Raw genomic sequence first — 24,024 nt, 5'->3', positions numbered from 1 at the left:
ATCCAGGGGGCCCACGAGGCAGGGGGCGCACCCAGGGGGAGGGGGCGCGCCCCCACCCTCGTGGACAGGGTGTGGGCCCTTGGCCTTGATTCTTTCGCCAGTATTTTTTATATTTTCCAAAAATAATCTCCGTGGATTTTAAGGTCATTCCGAGAACTTTTGTTTTTGCACAAAAATAACACCAAGGCAGTTCTGCTGAAAACAATATCAGTCCGGGTTAGTTTCATTCAAATCATGCAAGTTAGAGTCCAAAACAAGGGAAAAAGTGTTTGTAAAAGTAGATACATTGGAGACATATCAACTCCCCGAAGCTTAAACCTTTGCTTGTCCTCAAGCAATTCAGTTGACAAACTGAAAGTGATAAAGAAAAACTTTTACAAAACTATGTAAAGCAAGCATTCAAGTTTCTAGCAAAGATTATGAACTAACCATATTCACAATAACTCTTAGGTCTCATGTTTACTCATATCAATGGCATAATCAACTACGGAGAAATAATAATAAATCTAGGATGACAACACTTTCTCAAAACAATCATAATATAATATGACAAGATGGTATCTCGCTAGCCCTTTCTGAGACCGCAAAACATAAATGCAAAGCACCTTTAAAGATCAAGGACTAACTAAACATTGTAATTCATGGTAAAAGAGATCCAGTCAAGTCATACAAAATATAAACTAATAGTAATGCATGCAAATAACAGAGGTGCTCTCCAGCGGGTGCTTTTTAATAAGAGGATGATGACTCAACATAAAAGTAAATAGAAGGCCCTTCGTAGAGGGAAGCAGGGATTTGTAGAGGTGCCAGAGCTTGATTTTGAAATAGAGATGAATAACATTTTGAGCGGTATACTTTCACTGTCAATGCAACAACTATGACATCTCGATATCTTCCATGCTACATACATTATAGGCGGTTCCCAAACATAATGGTAAAGTTTATACTCCCCCACTACCAACAAGCATCAATCCATGGCTTGCTCAAAACAATGAGTGCTTCCAACTAGCAACAGCCCTGGGGGAGTTTTGCTTAATTATTTTGATTTGCTTTGATCTTTTTGATCATGGGACTGGGCATCCCGGTTACCGGCCATTTTCTCGTGAATGAGGAGCAGAGTCCACTCCCCTTGACAATAACCCACCTAGCATGGAAGATACAGACAACCCTAGTTGATACATGAGCTACTCGAGCATACAAAACAACATTTCATTTGAAGGTTTGGAGTTTGGCACATACAAATTTACTTGGAACGGCAGGTAAATACCGCATATAGGAAGGTATGGTGGACTCATATGGAATAACTTTGGGGTTTATGGAGCTTGGATGCACAAGCAGTATTCCCGCTTAGTACAGGTGAAGTCTAGCAAAAGACTGGGAAGCGACCAACTGAGAGAGCAACAACAGTCATGAACATGCACTAAAATTAATCAACACTGAGTGCAAACATGAGTAGGATATAATCCACCATGAACATAAATATCGTGAAGGCTATGTTGATTTTATTTCAACTACATGCGTGAACATGTGCCCAGTCAAGTCACTCGAATCATTCAAAGGAGGATACCACCCTATCATACCACATCACAACCATTTTAATAGCATGTTGGCACGCAAGGTAAACCATTATAAGCTCCTAGCTAATTAAGCATGGCATAAGCAACTATAATCTCTAAATGTCATTGCAAACCTGTTTATTCATAATAGGCTGAATCAGGAACGATGAACTCATCATATTTACAAAAACAAGAGAGGTCGAGTTCATACCAGCTTCTCTCATCTCAATCAGTCCATCATATATCGTCATTATTGCCTTTCACTTGCACGACCAAACAATGTGTATAATAATTATAGTGCACGTGCACTGGACTAAGCTGGAATCTGCAAGCATTCAATTCAAGGGAGAAGACAAGGTAATATGGGCTCTTGGTTAAGTCAACAATCATGCATATAAGAGCCACTAAGCATTTTCATTATGGTCTTCTCCTCTCGACCCCCAAAGGAAAGAAAAGAAATAAAACTATTTACACAGGAAAGCTCCCAACAAGTAAAAGAAGAACGAGAAATCTTTTTAGGTTTTTATTTTGATTACTACTACAAGCATGGAAAGTAAACTAACTAATTTTTTAGTTTTTCTTAAAGTTTATCAAACACACAAGAAGAAAGCCAGAAAAAGAATTTAAACTAGCATGGATAGTACAATGAAAAAGTATGAACACCGACAACTAGAATGAGTGTGTGAACATGAATGTAATGTCGGTGAGAAATACATACTCCCCCAAGCTTAGGCTTTTGGCCTAAGTTGGTCTATGGCCATGGGTAGCCTGACTGATATCCAAAATTGTAACTAGGGTCGTACTGAGATGCAGCAGCCACTGCCTCCTGAGCTGCGGCATGGTGGCGAGCTGCCTCTGCTCTCCTCTCGTGTTCGGTTGCCTCCTCCTTGGTTACGACATATCTTCTTTTTGCCTGGTAATCAAAAAGGGCAGGAGCAGGGAGAGTAACATAGATAGAGCGACGTCTATCAAAAATTAGTCGATACTGGAGGAATTGTTCATTCCTCACAAGAAAATGATGACCGACGATAGCATTATAATCTAAATAAGCAGGAGGCAACTCCCTATCACCCTCACGTGGAGGTATGCCAAGATAATTAGCAACACAGGTCGCATAAATCCCTCCAAACAAATCTCTAGATAAACCATTATTATGCAACCTACGTGCAACAATTGCCCCCGAGTTGTAATCTTTATTACATAATACAGCACTCTTGAGGACACAAAGATCAGGGACAGACATGTGACATGCTTCATCTTTACCATTAATGCATCTACCAATGATGAGAGCAAAATAATGTATAGCAGGAAAATGAATGCTCCCTATGGTAGCTTGTGCTATATCTCTAGATTGTCCCACAGTGATACTAGCAAGAAAGTCTTTATATTCAGATTTACGGGGTTCATTAACACTACCCCACTATGGGAGTTTGCAAGCAGTAGTAAAATCTTCTAGGTCCATGGTATATGATTGATCATAGATATCAAACAAGACACTTTGAGAATTACGCGAAGATGAAAATTTAAACCTTCCAACGAATGAATCAGTCAAATAATAGTACTGAGGGCACTTATCTTGCATGAAGTCCTCAAGATGGGCATTACACACATATGCATCAAATTCATCCTTTATGCCTGCATTGACCATAAATTCTTCTGACGGCCATTCACAAGGCCGCACATCAGCTTCCGTTGGTGGTTCATCGTCTTGCTCTCGCATAGCGCGCCTGAGTCCTTTCTTTGTTGAAGAACCACCTTGGTACATTTTCCTAAACATATTTCTTCCTCTGAAAAATTTCTGAAATTTTCAGTAACTCAAAATAAAAATGGATCAAACTCAATAAAACTGATAGCAACTACACCCATAAGTGCATACAACCTTTATCATGCATTAGAATTACTTGGGACCTCATAAATTTGACATGCAAGCTCAAGAACAGGGTCACCTAGGCAGCAAAAAATTGCAATGAATAAAGCACTAGAACAAAAACTAATTGGACCATTGGAGGAGTCACATACCAAGGAACAATCTCCCAAAGCAGTTTTGTGAATGGAGGTTTGAGCAAGGAGATCGAAAATCGCAGCAAAATGAGCTAGAACTCGTGCTTGAGCTGGATGGTGATTTTTTTTTGGAGGAAGATGGAGTGTGTGGGTGCAGGAATAAGTGGAGGGGGCCCACCATGGGCCCACGAGGCAGGGGCGTGCCCTGTAATAGTGGGCGCGCCCTGGACCCTCGTGGCCAGGTGCTTGCCCCCCTGTTGTGTTCTTAGTGCCTAAAATCCTCAAATATTCCATAAAAGATCATACTAAATTTGCAGGGCATTTGGAGAACTTTTATTTTCGAGATATTTTTTTGCATGGATAATTCAGAAAATAGACAGATAATACTATTTTTACTTTATTTATTCTAACTAACAGAAGGTAAAAAGAGGGTACAGAAGGTTATGCCTTCTAGTTTCATCCATCTCATGATCATCAAAAGGTATCCACTAACAAGGTTGATCAAGTCTTGTTAACAAACTCATTCTGAAAAACATGAAACCGGAGAAATTTCGAATAACACTAGGTTACCTCAACGGGGATATGAACATCCCCAAAAACAAGAATATCATATTTCTTCTTGACAGTAGGAAGAGGAAATTCAAAACCTACAATATAAAGAGAGAGGCATAACACTAACACCGGCTCCAAGATCACATAAAGCAGTTTTAACATAGTTTCTTTTAATAGAGCATGGTATAGTTGGTACCCCTAGATCTCCAAGTTTCTTAGGTATTCCACCTTTAAAGGTGTAATTAGCAAGCATGCTGGAAATTTCAGCTTCCGGTATCTTTCTTTTATTTGTAATAATATCCTTCATGTATTTAGCATAAGATTTACTTTAAGCATATCAATTAAGCGCATACGTAAGAAGATAGGTCTAAATATTTCAGCAAAGCGCTCAAAATCCTCATCATCCCTTTTCTTGGATGGCTTAGGAGGAAAAGGCATGGGTTTCTGAACCCATGGTTATCTTTCTTTACCGTGCTTCCAAGCAACAAAGTCTCTCTTATCATAACGTTGATTCTTTGATTGTGGGTTATCAAGATCAACATAGGTTCAATCTCTACATCATTATTATTGCTAGGTTGAGCATCAACATGAACATTATCATTAATACTATCACTAGGTTCATGTTCATCACCTGATTGAGTTTCAGCATCGGAAATAGAAATATCATTAGGATTCTCAGGTGTGTCTACAACAGGTTCACTAGAAGCATGCAAAGTCCTATCGTTTTTCTTTTTCTTCTTTTTAGAAGGAATGGGTGCATCTAAATTATTTCTCTGAGAATCTTGCTCAACTCTCTTAGGGTGGCCTTCAGGATACAAAGGTTCGTGAGTCTTTTTACCCGTTCTAGTAGCCACTCTAATAGCAAAATCATGTTTATTATTTAATTCATCGAGCAAATCACTTTGAGCTTTAAGTACTTGTTCTGCTTGAGTGGTAACCATAGAAGCATATTTACTAATGAGTTGAAGTTCACCTTTAACTCTAGCCATATAATCACTCAAGCGTCCAATCATGTAGCATTACTCTTTAATTCTCTACCAAAATAATCATTGAAACTTTCTTGTCTAGCCATAAACTCATCAAATTCATCTAAACATTGGCTAGGAAATTTAGTAGACGGGATTTCAACCTTATCATATCTATAGAGAGAATTTACCTTTACTACCTGTGTCGGGTTATCAAGACCATGTGCTTCTTCAATAGGTGGTAGGTTAAGACCATGTATTTCCTCAACAGGAAGTAAATTCTTAACATCTTCAGCTTTAATACATTTTTCTTTCATTGATTTCTTTGCCTCTTGCATATCTTCAGGACTGAGAAACAGGACACCCCTCTTCTTTGGAGTTGGTTTAGGAATAGGCTCAGGAGTTGGCTCAATTGGCTCAGGAATTGGCTCAGGAAGAGTCCAATTATTTTCATTAGTCAACATATTATTCAATAGTAATTCAGCTTGGTCGACTGTTCTTTCCCTGAAAAAACAACCAGCACAACTATCCAAGCGATCCTTGGAAGCATCAGTTAGTCCATTATAAAAGATATCAAGTATTTCATTTTTCTTAAGAGGATGATCAGGCAAAGCATTAAGTAATCGGAGAAGCCTCCCCCAAGCTTGTGGGAGACTCTCTTCTTCGATTTGCACAAAATTATATATTCCCCTCAAGGCAACTTGTATCTTATGAGTAGGGAAATATTTAGCAGAGAAGTAATAAATCATATCCTGGGGACTACGCACACAACTAGGATCAAGAGAATTAAACCAAGATTTAGCATCACCCTTTAATGAGAACGGAAATATCTTAAGGATATAATAGTAGCGAGATTTCTCATCATTAGTGAACATGGTGGCTATATCATTCAATTTAGTAAGATGTGCCACACCAGTTTCAGATTCGAAGCCATAAAAAGGATCAGATTCAACCAAAGTAATTATCTCAGGATCGACAGAGAATTCATAATCCTTATCAGTAACAAAGATAGGTGAAGTAGCAAAAGCAGGGTCATATTTCATTCTAGCATTCAGAGATTGCTGCTTCGATTTAGCTAATAACTCTTAAGATCAGATCTATCATTGCAAGCAAGAATATCTCTAGTAGCTTCTTCATCCATAACATAACCCTCAGGAACAGCAGGCAATTCATACTTAGGGGGAGAACCTTCATCATCACTATCTTCAATAATATCATCTTCAATAATTTCATTCTCTCTAACCCTAGCAAGTTGTTCATCTAGATATTCACCTAATGGCACAGTAGTATCAAGCATGGAAGTAGTTTCATCATAAGTATCATTTATAGCAGAAGTGGCATCATCAATAACATGCGACATATCAGAATTCATAGTAGTAGCAGGTTTAGGTGTCGCAAGTTTACTCAAACAGAAGGAGAGTCTAGTGCAGAGCTAGATGGCAGTTCCTTACATCCCCTCGTAGTTGAGGGAAAAATCTTAGTTCTTTCGTCTTTCAAGTTCTTCATAGTGATCAGCAGATATAAATCCCAAGTGACTCAAAGAATACAACTATGCTCCCTGGCAATGGTGCCAGAAAATAGTCTTGATAACCCACAAGTATAGGGGATCGCAACAGTTTTCGAGGGTAGAGTTTTCAACCCAAATTTATTGATTCGACACAAGGGGAGCCAAAGAATATTCTCAAGTATTAGAAGTTGAGTTGTCAATTCAAGCACACCTTGATAACTTAGTATCTGCAGCAAAGTATTTACTAGCAAAGTAGTATGATAGTAACGCTAACAGTGATAAAAGTAGCAGTAGCAGTTTTGTAGTAATTGTAACAGCAGCAACGGTAAAGTAACTAAGCAAAGCACAATATATGAAAAGCTCGTAGGCATTGGATCAGTGATGGATAATTATGTCGGATGTGATTCTTCATGTAATGTAGGCATGTATTCCGAATATAGTCATACATGCTTATGGAAAAGAACTTACATGACATCTTTTGTCCTACCCTCCCGTGGCAGCGAGGTCCTAGTGGAAACTAAGGGATATTAAGGCCTCCTTTTAATAGAGTACCAGACCAAAGCATTCACATAGTGAATACATGAACTCCTCAAACTACGGTCATCACCGAGAAGTATCCCGATTATTGTCACATCGGGGTTGTCGGATCATAACTCATAATAGGTGACTATAGACTTGCAAGATAGGATCAAGAACTCACATATATTCATGAAAACATAATAGGTTCAGATCTGAAATCATGGCACTCGGGCCCTAGTGACAAGCATTAAGCATAGCAACATCAATCTCAGAACATAGTGGATACTAGGGATCAAACCCTAACAAAACTAACTTGATTACATGGTAAATCTCATCCAACCCATCACCGTCCAGCAAGCCTACGATGGAATTACTCACGCACGGCAGTGAGCATCATGGGATTGGTGATGGAGGATGGTTGATGATGACGACGGCGGTGAATCCCCCTCTCCGGAGCCCCGAACGAACTCCAGATCAGCCCTCCCGAGAGAGATTAGGGCTTGGCGATGGCTCCGTATCGTAAAACGCAATGGAATTTTCTCTCTGATTTTTTCTCCGTGAAAGAGAATATATGGAGTTGGAGTTGAGGTCGGTGGACATCCAGGGGGGCCACGAGGCAGGGGGGCGCGCCCAAGGGGAGGGCACGGGCCCCCACCCTCGTGGACAGGGTGTGGGCCCCCTGTCCTTGATTCTTTCGCACGTATTTTTTATATTTTCCAAAAATAATCTCCGGGGATTTTCAGGTCATTCCAAGAACTATTGTTTCTGCACAAAAATAACACCAAGGCAGTTCTGCTAAAACAACGTCAGTCCGGGTTAGTTTCATTCAAATCATGCAAGTTAGAGTTCAAAACAAGGGCAAAAGTGTTTGAAAATGTAGATACGTTGGAGACGTATCAGGCTCCTTCGAAGCAAACATTCGCTGCGCCCCTCGCATTCAAGCTCTTGCTTTGTCCTGTGGCCTGCCCTCTAAGCAAAAGCAAGATCTATGCAAGAGTGAAAAGCAGTCAGAATATTAATAATCTAAAAAGGCCTTCCTTGGTTGTGTAGCTAATCCCCCTCCTTGACAAGAACATATTTTTTGCATCTTCAAACTGGTTATGGGTGATACCCTCATTCCCATTAACTCACTAGAAAGCCCTTTAAATAAGCCTCAAGAACACCCATTCCTTTCGGATGAGGGGGTGGTTGTTTTAACTACTCGTTCGGGGAACATTATTAGACAAAGTTACTTATTTGAGAAAGTAAATGAACCTGAAATAGGACCTTTGTGATAGTTTGCAGTATGATCATGTAGATGTTGGTTATTGTATCAGATCTGAGGACCAAGAATTTCAAAAGGATAGTATTAGACTCAATAAGAAGCTTTCAAAACATCACTTCTCATATTTGGTCTGTGTGCTACCACGCTTAAGCTTTCTTATCTTACTCTTTCCACTAACATTAGGACTTAGGCGAGCTACTGAATACGAGGCACTTCTTTCTCGGCCGTGCGTGGTCTTCCCTCGGGGATGGGAGAATATAGAAGGTGGGTGGGTGGATCTATATTCTCCATCAGGATAGGGTTGATTTGATTGGCATTCACGCCTTTTAGAAAGAGCCACTCAATGCAATTCTCTTTTAGGCCAAGAGAGTATGCCCAACTGGAGTGGTTTCCGCCTATATTCCAACTAATGTCATCTCCAAGATGGAAAAATCTTCTTATCTGCGGATCTATTCAATGCCGGAATTTGACCCGCTATTAATGTGGGTATTTCTATTTCCAGAGTAGGATCCGCGGCTCAAATTAAAGCCATGAAACAAGTAGCTAGCAAATCCAAATAGGAACTAGCTCAATTCACAAAGTGACAAGCCTATTGTTCGCCTCTGCTCTCGATAAAACTAGCCAGTCCATTGTTTTTATGACGGGAATTGCTTAAACAATCCCAATCAAACCTTCTCCCAGTGGAAGAATAGATAGCTACTATAGGTACCAGAATGATAGGATATGTTGATTCGTTTGAAATTGGACAGGTCAAGCTATTTCTGGACTGGATGAGTTACGTAAACACCTCCAAGATACTTATTTCAAGAAATTTGATCTTCTAGCCAGCTTCTAGCCAGGTGGATAAGGATGGAATCTGGTATCCAAGAAGAGGATGTTGGACATTCTTCGTCCCGGAGGGCCGGTGAGAGGAGAGATAGCATCACTCTAACTTTGCTGGAAGGAGGAAAATCCAGAGTTGGCTTTGGGAGAAGAGAAGGAAGCTCTCAGGTTTAGTGATTCATACCCGTCCTGTCTTTTGTTTCCAAGGTTTCGATTTCTGGTCCAGAGCTAGTCTACTTATTTATTTTATACAGAAACGTAATTTTTCGTATTATACAGAATTTGTCATACCATGTTTTCCTAGAGTTGAGGAATTCTATCCATTCCAGGAAAAGCACTGGTTTGAGAAACTACACTACAGGAAAGTACTAAGGAATAGGAAGCTGCTACTTATACTTCTTATTCTTGTCCAAAGATGCTAGGCCGAGACAGAAACCCAACTAGTGAAATAGAACGGATCTCTCTAATAAACTGGGGTTATTTTCTTTGGGTTGCTGGTATCCTTATATGGATCCGTCTTGTCTCCTCGGCTCGATAAGCTAGCAAAGTCAGTTCGTTGGATTGGTCTGTCCGGTCAGTCAGTCAGGAAAGCACGTCAAGTCGGTTAATAGCTCTGGTCCGGTTACTAACTTGGTGAATTGGTATGGTCTGGAGGCCCGGAAATAATAATAGCAGACATGTCAATTGTTCAAGTCTGTTTGGTTGATAAGTCAACTCGGTATAGATTCTTGTCTTGTTTCTGAAGTTGGTAAGTCTAATCAGTAGAGTGCCAGTTAAGTTCCTCAAGTAATGATCTTTGATTCCTCCAATTCGGTAGGTAATCATAATAGTCTCGGCTCGGAATGCGAAGATGCTGCTAATATGTTAAAGGGATCTAGATCACATTTATTTGATATGCGTCCCTTCTTCAACCCCGGATGTGTACCTGACGCCAGGGAATAACATAGTTCTAAAGTAGTGACTCGTGTCTTGGAGGTCGTCCATCCAAATGTTCCTATTTTCCATTGCCCGCGCTTACTCCTATAACCGAATTGATGGCCTATAGGGCCATGCCATAATCAAATTCTTTATCATTTCTTTGTTCGTAACATGGCGTAGTGTATCACTAGGTGCCACAATCCCATTCAATTCTTGTCCATTCAATACCATGGATATATCGATTTCTATTTTTAGAAAGCTCCTATTTTGATTGATATCTCTAGAAAATATATGCGTAGCATATGTCAAGATAAAGTAAATCAATCCGTATGACAACAGGGAGCGGAGGCAGCTTCAACTCAAGTGAGGAGCAAGCTTACCTCGGGCGGGTAGATTGATCCGCTCCTTCATATCTCGGGATTTCTCTGCTACCCAGGCCATACCATAGAATAAAGATCTGGTTTCCTTTCCCTCATCAACCTGCGGCTGCCGTTCTTTTATTTCATGAAAGAATCTTTCCGTCCGTACTGAGCAACCGAAATTCCTAGGAAGCCGTTGGTGCACCCACCCAGTGAGTAACTACTAATACAGTGAGTAACTACTAATGTTACGAACAAAGAAACTTACAAAAAGTGGACCCAACAAGCAAAGCAACGGATTGAGCTGCACTACCTTTTGGTGTTTTAGTTAGATGCATCCTCTTGCGGGATGAAAATCTGCCATAGCACACTCCGCGCCTTTGAAGGAACATTTGCTCGATGATGGTCCTATCCTACGCGGGCTTACTAACGATGGCCAAGCACGCAGTCATTCCCGTTCTATTTGATAGGGGAAGCAAGCTAGTCAAAGAAGAAGGAAGCATGGGTATAGGTGAGTCTAGACATATTGAAACAGGCGTATACTGAAATAGGCATAAGGCCGCTAATGCTAAGGAGACAACACTGCTTCTTTTTTCATAACTAGGACATGTATTGATGCTAGAGGCAGACTCCTGGCACTTATCACTCCTTAGATGAAGCAAGACAAGAGAGAGTACACTAAGGGACAAGTATGACTAAAAAATGATGGCAAATTTTTATGGAAATGATTATATTTGAGTATATTGTACCATTGGGTTTGTCATTGTCGATATCTATTCTTGTCGCCGTTAGGGCGATGATCCATCACATAAATGCTATTAATGTTGAAACACAAATAACTAATATATCCAAAGATGTTCCTAAAGAACAAATCATTTATCATTTGGAAATACTCTATAAAGTCTATAGAGATACTACTGAGGGTGTGCACTTACCGGCAGGAGTCAATCTCCAAGAAGTAAGCACACATCTATTTCTTTTAGACGAGAGAGTGAACCTTCTAAATAGTATCTACTATGATCTTACTGCAAAGGGAACTGGAAGAGAATAATTTGGCCAAGTTATACAATTTCTTCTGGGATAGCTTGTTGTGGGGCTTTCCGAAGGGTCGTTCTGAGAGTGGTCTCTTTTCTTTAAGGTTGCATATATTGTCCGAGAAGGGAGGGATCCAGGCCAGGTCTAAAAGTGTCGAGTTGGGTTTGGGACAAGATCAGGAAATAGTGCATCTTATATAGTGGGTGCCAACTTGATTGCTCCTAGGATAGCTTGATAGGAATCTTTGATTGATATGAGCAGATGTGAATTAATTGAAATAGTCAATAGTGGTGATATGATCCCGGTATCTACACTCGGATCTACTTCTGCTACCGAGACTGCTGCTACTGTAAAAGCATCAGGAGCGTGTCAATTCACTGAATAAAGTGCTCTTTCCATTGATTTATGGATGAAATCACGAAAAAGAGAAGGAACCACCGATTCTGCATCAAAAATAGGGGTTCTGGAGCCAGTTTCTCAAATCGTAAGTAGATCCAGTCCAGGGCAGTTATAAGTGAGGTTCTCAGGTCGAATGCAATTAAGCCAGAGCGTATCTCTTGTTTCGAGGAAGAAATAAACATCCTGGTCTCAATAGATCTTGATTCTATGCATGCGTCAGACACATCACGAGCCGGAACAAACGAGTGCTTTCAACTCACGAGCCGAAACAAACGAGTGCTTTCAAGAATAATCAATACCCGAGCTTCCTTCTACCAACCAGGATTCCGATACCAATTCCAATCTGGCACAACACAAGGAAGTAGCGCACCAGAAGAACCAATACGAGAATCCTTCCTTCTAGCTAGAATCCGTCTTTCTTGTCCTTTGCATTCGAGGAATGGGATCTGCCTTGTGGAAACAAAAGCTATTTGTTCGAGTCAAGCAAGCAGACAGTCAACTAATAATACTGGAAGAGAACTCTCTAGCCCTGCACTTAAACTTGACTACAAATCCGAAAAACACTAGTTTTGTCCCATAACGAAATAGAGTTTTTCTTCTCCGCGGACTCCCCATGCTTGGCGCCATAGGCTTTAGGACTTTGGCACTAGGGAATCATACTTTGATCAGATTCATGGACAGGCTCCCGAGGTCAAATCGGATTATGGACTGTTCCATCTAAGTGAAAATGCACTTCACTACTAGCAAAGAAGTCAGCTCAGGGCAGGGCCGGTGGTAGTCTCAGATAGGAACTTGTCGGGATCCTTCCATACCTGCCATCCACCACTACTACTGATCGTTTCCCAGAATGATCCATACCTTTTACCAGAATGAGAATACAGCTGAGGATGAATAGCGGCGCCTAGCTTTAGTTTCCACACGACACGATGGATCTATCACTCTCTTTAGCCAGGCCATTCTCTAGAGGAGAGTTCCGAGAATGAATTCCAATCTGGTACCAATCGTAGAAATCATATTGTAGAGTTCTTCTCATGCCTAGCACAGCTACAAGCATTCCTTGAATGCACAGACAAGACAGAGGATATCTGATCCCGCGGAACATCTGCTACCAACTACGGATTACCTTATTTCCATGAAATCCATGTTTCTGGCACCTTGTCCCCCTCTACCTATGAAATTCTGATTCCTATGGTTGAAGAAAGTACAACATTGTCAGTTCAACCTGAAAAAGGGGAATAAGTTGACAAAGTCAGCTTGAATATTACGGTATGGATCAAAGGAAGCTATACCCGCCTTGATTTCTATCAAACTTATTAGATAGTAAAGCAGACAAGTCTGAAATGGAATGTTTGATCGGTATATGTAGGGCTCTCAAAAGAGAATCTATTTCAGCATAGTTGATTTTCTGAAGCCAACTAGAACTTTGCAGCTGCCGTATAGTTGATTGTTCCCACCAGTTTCGATCCCATCTAGTCAGTTTCACGAATGCAAGGACTTACTACGACCCTCAGGTGTAAACCTTGGTCGTATATAGCGGTGAACTAACTAAATATAGCTAGAGGAGTAATATAGCTAAATATAGCTATAGGGCATTCCACAGAGGTGAAATTCTCTCGGCAAAGCAGAACAAGAAGCAGCAGAAAGCAAAAAAAGCATCCATTCATCTTCCAAACAATTTCTTTTAGCTGGTTTAGTGGACATTTGCCTTGTTGATCAACTATTTGTTATACTCAGTTCTGCCCTGAGCCAAGTCTATTTAGTGTCAGGAAACACATACCACTATCTATATATAGGTTTTTGTTTTTCATAGAGGTTGTTGCTTAGGTCCTTGGACCCTTCCTTCATGAAGCTTGAGGAAGCACTCACTTTTCTATCCACAGCATTCTTGGTTCTGCACTTAGTCTTGAACCTGTGTTGGTTTGGGACGTCAATCTCATTTGTCAGCGGTGTGTGTTGTGTACTATGATTGCTTTCTTCTTGCTGTCAAATCCCAGTCTATCTTTCACTGAGCTTCCTTCGCTTGGAATTCAAAGTCCCCCAAAAAAAGCATACTGTGAGGTATGAATGATCAAATGTCTACGGGTGTCATTGAATATCATGGGGTACGGATTTCTAAGGTCATGGCGTAGGGCATTGGATAGGTTGGTCCGCTGGTCGAAGTCATTGCAGGGTGTGCTATAGACAGCTATTGTTCCAGTGCATTTCCTTTCTCTTGTCATCATGACAACATACACAAGGCTTTCCTTCACAGGGCCCCACCTTGACTTGCCATCATGGCTACACTCTTTTCCTCAAAGCAACTCTTCTTAAGAAGACCCCTTGGTCCCCACAATGAAGTTCCTCCATAGATAACCCAACTCCGCAACACCATTGCAAAGGTTTCTTTGTAACTCGATTAGTCTCAATCAAGAGAACTCATCTACACAAAAGGTCTTTTAAGTGCCAGTTGTACCTGCATAGAAGTTCTGCGACCTCAACTACACCAGGATGCCCCCTACAGTAGCATCACAACTTTTCTCACCATGGACAGCTTGCCAGTCTTCTTGCATCAGCCACACCTAATTACAAATGACCTTGGCCTCTCCATGCTTTTCATTTACATTTAAACTTCACACCCCCTTGTTGAGGTCTTACTCCAAAGGTACGGCCTCTAGCACATGACCATTCCTCACTCAAGTCATCGACACCCTCGTCGATGTACGTGTTGAAAGAAGAAATTCCACTATCTCTCAAATGAAATGAGGTTTTTGAACTACTCTATAACAAAGTTTCATTGATGCCAAAGGGGGTTTTCCTCAAACGATTGGAACCAGAATAAAATAAAATAAAGAATGAAAGAGTCAATCTATCTTAGTCAAGGCCCTCACTCTGCCACAAAGGGAGGCACTGGCAAAATCTAAATAGAAAAGAGATGTTTCCAATTAAACCATAGATGTCCACTTCATACTTATAGTATTCTATTTCGGCTTGCTTGGGTTCATTCAAGGCATCTTCATATCTATTAAAGAAATCAATCAGCTCCTAATTAGGCCCCCCAAGGCGAGCGAAGTGATGTTTTTATTTCTCTTCCTCCAGTCAGAAAAAATATTTATAGGACCGGATGCATAACAAGAAAAGACAGAATAGTATTGGTGCCTGCGCGCAAACAATCTTAGAACTGAGCACTTGTAAAGGTGGGTGTTCCTACACTCAAAGCCCATATCTCAGATGCATGCCCATTGGAATAGCCCATCACGAGGATGAAATTGTCCATTTAGCGCAGTTCCCCTTTCCTCTCTTCTTACATCAACTTCACATCCTAAACACAAAAAGGAAGGGAGAAGCAAACTCGACCTGGTGGTTTTTTATCATTTCATTGACATTCGAACCGCTCTAGCCCTCCCCTTTCACTTTCTTTCCTAAATGTGTGACTGATACCAATCCCTATGTTGTACACTCTTCCACTAAATAGAGAGAACCATGCCTGAAGTAGAAAGAACCAATTACAAGTGTTCATAGTGGTCTAATAAAATCAACCCTGACCGTGAAGGTTCCTAGTGTTGATACCAGTTGTTGGAGATAATGGAAGGAATCAACAAAACAGAGAGAGGATCAAGTGTAATATTAACTACATCTCAGCTCTTATACAAAAGCTTATGTTACAATACATGCTACCAGTCCAATTTATAGAAAATAGCAAACCTACACAAAGTCATTATCGACTCAAGTAACAACTATTTCGATTTTGTTCATAGCTCATTCCTAGCTAAGACATAACGGCGGGTAGGCAAACAACCTAATTCAGGTCAATACAATACCCTTCTTCGAACTTGCAAGCTTGGGACATAAGTGTAAATTGGAAAAGAAGTAAGACCAGGTGTTGGAAATATGCCCTAGAGGCAATAATAAATAAGTTATTATTATATTTCCTTGTTCATGATAATCGTTTATTATCCATGCTATAATTGTATTGATAGGAAACTCAGATACATGTGTGGATACATAGACAACACCATGTCCCTAGTAAGCCTCTAGTTGACTAGCTCGTTGATTAATAGATGGTTACAGTTTCCTGACCATGGACATTGGATGTCATTGATAACGGGATCACATCATTAGGAGAATGATGTGATGGACAAGACCCAATCCTAAGCCTAGCACAAAGATCGTGTAGTTCGTATGCTAAAGCTTTTCTAATGTCAAGTATCTTTTCCTTAGACCATGAGATTGTGCAACTCCCGGATACCGTAGGAATGCTTTGGGTGTATCAAACGTCACAACGTAACTGGGTGGCTATAAAGGTGCATTACAGGTATCTCCGAAAGTGTCTGTTGGGTTGGCACGAATCGAGACTGGGATTTGTCACTCCGTGTAAACGGAGAGGTATCTCTGGGCCCACTCGGTAGGACATCATCAGAATGTGCACAATGTGACCAAGGGGTTGATCACGGGATGATGTGTTACGGAACGAGTAAAGAGACTTGCCGGTAACGAGATTGAACAAGGTATCGGTATACCGACGATCGAATCTCGGGCAAGTAAAATACCGCTAGACAAAGGGAATTGTATACGGGATCGATTGAGTCCTTGACATCGTGGTTCATCCGATGAGATCATCGTGGAACATCTGGGAGCCAACATGGGTATCCAGATCCCGCTGTTGGTTATTGACCGGAGAACGTCTCGGTCATGTCTACATGTCTCCCGAACCCGTAGGGTCTACACACTTAAGGTTCGATGACGCTAGGGTTATAAAGGAAGTTTGTATGTGGTTACCGAATGTTGTTCGGAGTCCCGGATGAGATCCCGGACGTCACGAGGAGTTCCGGAATGGTCCGGAGGTAAAGATTTATATATGGAAAGTTGTTGTTCGAGTTCCGGAAAAAGTTCGGGTTTTTTCGGTATTGTACCGGGAAGCTTCCAGAAGGTTCCGGAGGATTCCGGAGGGGTCCGGAGGTCCGGAAATTGTTCCACCACGTCCAATACAGTAGCATGGGCTGTAGGGGGGCGCCCTAGCCTTAATGGGCCAGGGGGACCAGCCCTCCCAAGGCCCATGCGCATGGGAAGGGGAAAACCCTAAAGGGGGAGGCCTCCACTTGACTTGGGAGGCACTCCTCCCCCCTTGGCCGCCCCCCCTAGATGGGATCTAGGGCTGGCCGCACCCCTTGGGGTGGGAAACCCTAAAGGGGGCGCAGCCCCCTTCCCCCCTATATATACTTGAGGTTTTGGGGCTGCCAGAGACATGAGTTCTCTCCCTCTATTTGGTGCAGCCCTGCCTCTCCTCCTCCTCCTCTCCCATGGTGCTTGGCAAAGCCCTGCTGGATTGCCACGCTCCTCCACCACCACCACGCCGTTGTGCTGCTGCTGGATGAAGTCTTCCTCAACCTCTCCCTCTCTCCTTGCTGGATCAAGGCGTGGGAGACGTCACCGGGCTGTACGTGTGTTGAACGCGGAGGTGCCGTCCGTTCGGCACTAGGATCTTCGGTGATTTGGATCACGACGAGTACGACTCCTTCAACCCCGTTCTCTTGAACGCTTCCGCTTAGCGATCTACAAGGGTATGTAGATGCACTCTCCTTCCCCTCGTTGCTGGTTTCTCCATAGATAGATCTTGGTGACACGTAGGAAAATTTTGAATTTCTGCTACGTTCCCCAACACCAGGTACACTGCTAAACATAAGTATAAAGAGGTGGAAGGCTGGCTGTGCTTGTGCTCACCTACAGGTCTGTCCCAGCATATAGTATCGAAAAAGACTGTCTCTTATTTTTGATTTGTCTAAATCAGCGTATATTAACTAATACTACTTTATCCAGTCAATAATGAACTGAAAGGTCATCTTTAATTCAAAAATGCATAAGCAACCAAGGAACGGATGGCATGCTAACTACACTACTAGAGTCAAGAAAAAAAAACTACACTACAAACCAAACTACTTGAGTAAGAACCAAAGCTTATTGAAGATGCTAGAAAATCTATGAACAAGTACCAGGTTAGTAATTCAATTGTGATATCTTCTGCAACATTTTCTCTCTATTGCTATTCTCAGCACTTTTGAAAGTATCTATGCAAAGGAATTAGTATGAAGAATAGCTTGGTTTGGTGCAAATGTAATATAAAAAAGGCATTCCCCTATATGCTATTAGATGTACTGCAAAAAAGGTCAAGTTAAAGAAATATTAGGAAAATTGTTTCGGCTGTCTGTGCTATCATTTTTCTGGAAGCTTTTAAGCTTGATGTCCAGATGCTGCTGCCTAAAAGTAGTTCTTGCAAATTGTTTTCTTGTGGTCTTGTTCTCTGTATTGTTTTTGGAAACAAAGTACTCTATATTGTTCATGTGCTGAACTTCATAGTTGGAGGAAGCACAGCAGCAACAACTACTCTCACCAGGTGACTTTCGCCAAGGATACCGTTAACCGATTAAACCTTTGCTAATGGTGGAATTCCCAAACCTTTGCCCATGCCGAAAAATAAGCCAAGTACGATTCAATAATTACCTTTCTTTCATCTCTATCTTTGGACTGAATCAAAAGAAAAGCAAGGCTATCCTTCGTTGCACACCTAATGGAAAGCACTGGCTAGATTTCCGATGAAGGAAGCCGTCTACTAACTGAAATACTACAGCAGAGGACAAAACTAGGGACTTCGAAAACGAGGATAGTTTGCCAGGTAGGGATACCATTGTTTGAATTGAAAAAAAGATACCTTTCCCCAGAGAGATAGGATTCGAAAACAAACCATTCATGAAACTCATGCAGGAGCATGCAGCGGTCACATTAATGGACATGCGCTAGCTAAGAGAACTTCTTAAGTTAGGGTACTTTTGGCTGGCTTACTATGGGGAAGGGGAGAAGGCAAGCCGCATATGGATTGATCCCCAGTTCAGTTCTTTTTGGTGGTTTTCTTTCCATCTCACAACTTCCATTTCTTGAGCCGACCTTGCCCGCTGGAGGTATTATTCCTATCTTTGAATTGAATTGGATTTTTTGTCTTAAAGTGAGGGCGATGAGTGGGGAAGGAAGCTGACGATTTTATTAGTGTGTAAGGTGGCCCCGAGAGCTGAACCAAAGCCGACCGTTTCGAGACCAGGGAGCTTTAACAGTTTCTACTTAAACTATGTGTTCAGCTATGTGTTTAGATTATGCTATTTTATTAGTAGCTTTCGGTCTCGATTCGCCCTTACCTCGTAGGGATCAACTACTTCTCTTAGGCAAAAGATTGAAAAAGTCTCTATCTGTCGACATGTGCCTCCGTCTATGTTACCCCTTCCTCGGAAAGGAGATTATAGGTTTAGTAAAAAACGAGAATAAAAATCAAAAAGAAAGAAGAGAAAGAACTGGGAGTTGGCGCCTACATAACAGGTAGCTTGCTTACCAAGCCGTCCTGGCAAGCTCCTACAGTTCTCTTATTACTCTTGACTTGACTTATTAATAAGAAAACTACTCACTAACAAAATGAAAGACAATCTAGAATCTACCCAAGAAGATAGAGAGTCCCACATAAAAGAAAAGGTCACAAATGGAGTTGAACCAAGTACCATTGCAAAGGCGTAATGATAGTAGGGCCGGGATATCCCTGCCCTCCGAACCGGACGTGAGGGTCTCCCCTCATCCGGCTCTCTACAGGGGAATCTCCACTCACTGCTTCCCCTAATATCCTCCCTTTACCACATCATGGGGGTTTATAGGAGATCCCAGAGACTCGCTCAGAAAGGCTGCTATACCAAACATTATTACTTAACTACGAAGAAAGAAAAGACTATAGTAGTCACTAGACTGACTATAGTAGTCCGTCTGGCTGCTCTTGCTTAAATCATTACTCTTCATTCTCCCGTTGAGGGAGTCCTGGATTAGGGGGTCCTCGGACAGCCGGACTATATACTTTGGCCGAACTGTGGGACTATGAAGATACAAGATTGAAGAGTTCGTCCCGTGTCCGGGTGGGACTCTGCTTTGCGTGGAAGGCAAGCTTGGAAATTCAGATATGTACATCTTCTTCTCTGTAACCGACTCTGTGTAACCCTAGCCCCCTCCGGTGTCTATATAAACCGGAGGGTTTAGTCCATAGGACAACAACAATCATAATCGTAGGCTAGCTTCTAGGGTTTAGCCTCTACGATCTCGTGGTAGATCAACTCTTGTAATACTCATATCATGAAGATCAATCAAGAAGGAAGTAGGGTATTACCTCCATCGAGAGGGCCCGGACCTGGGTAAACATCGTGTCCCCCACCTCCTGTTACCATTAGCCTTGGATGCATAGTTTGGGACCCCCTACTCGAGATCCACCGGTTTTGACACCGACATTGGTGCTTTTATTGAGAGTTCCACTGTGTTGTCACGATAAGGCTTGATGGATCCTTCAATCATCTTCAACGATGCGGTCCAGGGTGAGGTTTTCCTCCCTAGACAGATCTTTGTATTCGGCGGCTTCGTACTGTGCGCCAACTCGCTTGGCCATCTGGAGCAGATCGATAGCCATGCCCCTGGCCATCAGGTCAGGTTTGGAAGCTTGAACTATATTGCCGATGTCCACGGAGACTCGATCTTCGACGGATTCGAGCCCATGTCAGGTGCGCAAAACAGTCACGATGAGCATGACTTAGATCTGCCATCGGACAGTGTTCGGGAAATCACACCTCCGACTGCCCCGACCCTCAATCCAAAGAATATCGTGCCATCCGAGGACGAGCAGATGGACCCCGCCACGGAGGCCGCACACTCAGCAGCGATAGAGCCGAACACTGACTCCACCTCCTATGAGGCCGATGTCATCGGACCCTCGGACTCATCTCCGGCCACAGGCTCTGAACCGCGTGTGTCCGAGCCTATCGAATCTGATTGGGCACCGACATGGAGTTTACCTCCGCGGATATCTTTTAGCACTCGCCTTTGGGCGACGTGCTAAAATCATTGAGGTCTCTCTCCTTGTCAGGAGACTCTTGACAAACTATGTCCGGCTGGAGTGGGAAGCGGATGATGAAAAAATTCGTTCCCCACCCACCACCCACTTAATAGCCACTGTCGATGACTTAACTGACGTGCTTGACTTCAACTCCGAAGACATGGACGGTATGGGCGACGATGTAGGAGAAGAACAGGAACCACTGCCCACAGGGCGCTGTAAAGCCACATCATCATATGATATATATATATATATATATATATATATATATATATATGGTGGACACGCCCAAAGAAGGTGATGGCGATGAGGCAATGGAGGATATTCCCCCTGAGAAGCAATCTAAGCACCGGCATCATAGGCGCCGCTCTAAGCCCCGCTAGATCAAAAATAGCGATACCGGCACAAGAGATGATAGCAATCCGGATGGTGCCGAAGATGAAAACAACCCCGCCCAGCCAGGCTTTGAGCAGGCCAAACGGGAGGATGGGCAAGCTAGCCCTAAGGAATAGGCAACGAATGGAGAATCAGAGGATGACAATTACATGCCCCTCTCCGAAGACGAAGTGAGCCTTGGCGACGTTTCATCGTGCCTGAGGATCCCTTCGAGCAGGAGCGCTTCAAGCGCCAGCTTATAGCCACTGCAAGAAGCCTGAAGAAGAAGCAGCAGCAGCTCCAAGCTGATCAAGATCTGCTAACTGATAAATGGACTGAGGTCCTGGCAGCTGAGGAATATGGACTCAAGCACCCAACCAAAAGTTACCCAAAGCGCAGGTTGCTACCTCAGCTCGAGGAGGAGGCATTAAAGCCCACACTACCAGCGCACGATGCGGCTGACCGACCACCTCGTGGCCGAGACAAAGCGGCGTATCAGCCCGAACACCAGCCCACACCCCGGCGCCAAGCAAGAAAAAACACGAAGGCCCGGGGCTCCATGCCTGACCTGCGAGACAAATTAAAAAACAAAGCAGGATAGTCAAGATCGATCTATGGATCATGGGGGCGCGCCCCAACATGTGACGATGACCGTCGCACTGGATATACTACCAAATTCGGCTGGACCAAATACAATGTAGCCCGGCATAGAGACGCTGCACACCCCCTATGCTTCACTGTTGAAGTAATGGATCATGAATTCCCAGAAGGGTTTAAACCCATGAACATTGAATCATATGATGGTACTACAGACCCCGCGGTATGGATAGAAGATTTCTTCCTCGACATTCACATGGCCCACGGGGATGATCTACACGCCATCAAGTACCTCCCACTAAAACTCAAGGGACCGGCTCGGCATTGGCTGAATAGCTTGTCGGCAAACTCCATCGGAAGTTGGGAGAACCTGGCAGACGCATTCCTGGATAACTTGCAGGGCACTTATGTGCGACCACCGGACGCTGATGATTTAAGTCACATAACCTACCAACCCGGAGAGTCAGCTAGGAAATTTTGGACTTGGTTCCTAACTAAAAAGAACCAAATTGTCTACTGTCCGGATGCCGAAGCCCTAGCGGCCTTTAAGCATAACATCCGTGACGAGTGGCTTGCCCGACACCTCGGCCAAGAAAAGCCAAAGTCCATGGCAGCCCTCATGACACTCATGACCCGCTTTTGTGCGGGCGAGGATAGCTCGTTGGCCCGTAGCAACAACACAGCAAGCCCCAACTCAACAAAAACAAGCATCGCAAAAATGGTGATAACGCCAAATACACGGTAGTCAATGCCGGATTTAGTGGCTCTAAGTCCGGTCAGGGAAAAAGCCATTCAAAAATAACAATTTAGGCCCGTCTAGTTTGGACCGCATACTCGACCGTCCATGCCAAATTCATGGCACCCCAGGAACACCAGCCGATCATACCAACAGAGAATGCTGGGTCGTCAGACAAGCTGGCAGGTCAGATGCCAAAAACAAGGGGAAGGGGGCTCAAAGCAACGATGACGACGAGGAGCCCCGATCACCGAATATAGGAGGGCAAAAGAAATTCCCCCCGCAAATCAAAATGGTGAACATGATAAACGCCACCCACATTTCCAAGCTGGAACGGACGTGCACTCTTAGGGATATAGACTTAACAGGGCCAGTCACCCTATAATATAAACTATGGCCAATCACTTTCGATCATACGGAACGTTCGACCAATACCAATCAGGGCAATTCAACCGCACTCGTCCTTGACCCAATAATTGACAGGTTCCACCTCACACGAGTCCTTATGGATGGAGGCAACAGTTTAAACCTACTGTATCAGGACACAGTGCGCAAGATGGGTATCGATCATTCGATGATCAAGCCCACTAAAACTACATTTAAAGGTGTTATCCCAGGTGTGGAGGTCAGTTGTACAGGCTCCATCACTCTGGAGGTAGTCTTCGGATCACCAAACAATTATTGTACCAAAGAGTTAGTCTTCGACATCGTCCCTGAGGGAGTTCCGGACTAGGGGGTGTCCGGGTAGCCGAACTATCATCATTGGCCGGACTTCAAGACTATGAAGATACAAGATTGAAGACTTCGTCCCGTGTCCGGATGGGACTTTCCTTAGCGTGGAAGGCAAGCTTGGCGATACGGATATGTAGATCTCCTACCATTGTAACCGGCTCTGTGTAACCCTAGCCCTCTCTGGTGTCTATATAAACCAGATGGCTTTAGTCCATAGGACGAACAACAATCATACCATAGGCTAGCTTCTAGGGTTCAGCCTCTTTGATCTCGTGGTAGATCCACTCTTGTAACACACATCATCAATATTAATCAAGCAGGACGTAGGGTTTTACCTCTATCAAGAGGGCCCGAACCTGGGTAAAACATCGTGTCCCTTGTCTCCTGTTACCATCCGCCTAGACGCACAGTTCGGGACCCCCTACCCGAGATCCGCCGGTTTTGACACCGACATTGGTGCTTTCATTTTTTATGGTGTACGGCGCAGAGGCAGTTCTGCCCTGCGACATAATTCATGACTCACCTCGCGTGCGCATGTACGAAGAAAGAGAAGCCGAGTTGGATCGGCAGGACAGTTTGGACACCTTAGAGGAGTAGCGGGATGTGGCAAAAGCTCGTTCCGCATTCTATCAACAGCAGGCTCGAAGATATCAAAGCAGAGAAGTACGGGCCAAAACTTACAATGTTGGCGAACTTGTTCTACGCCTGTCGGACAAGAAAAAAGACAAACTCAAGCCCAAGTGGGAAGGTCCCTTCATCATCAACCAAGTCTTGATCGGAGGAGCATACCGTCTATGTAACGCATC

The sequence above is a fragment of the Triticum aestivum genome, chromosome 3B (genome assembly GCF_018294505.1).
Source record: "Triticum aestivum cultivar Chinese Spring chromosome 3B, IWGSC CS RefSeq v2.1, whole genome shotgun sequence".
NCBI lineage: Eukaryota > Viridiplantae > Streptophyta > Magnoliopsida > Poales > Poaceae > Triticum > Triticum aestivum.
This window is presented reverse-complemented; position numbering follows the sequence as displayed.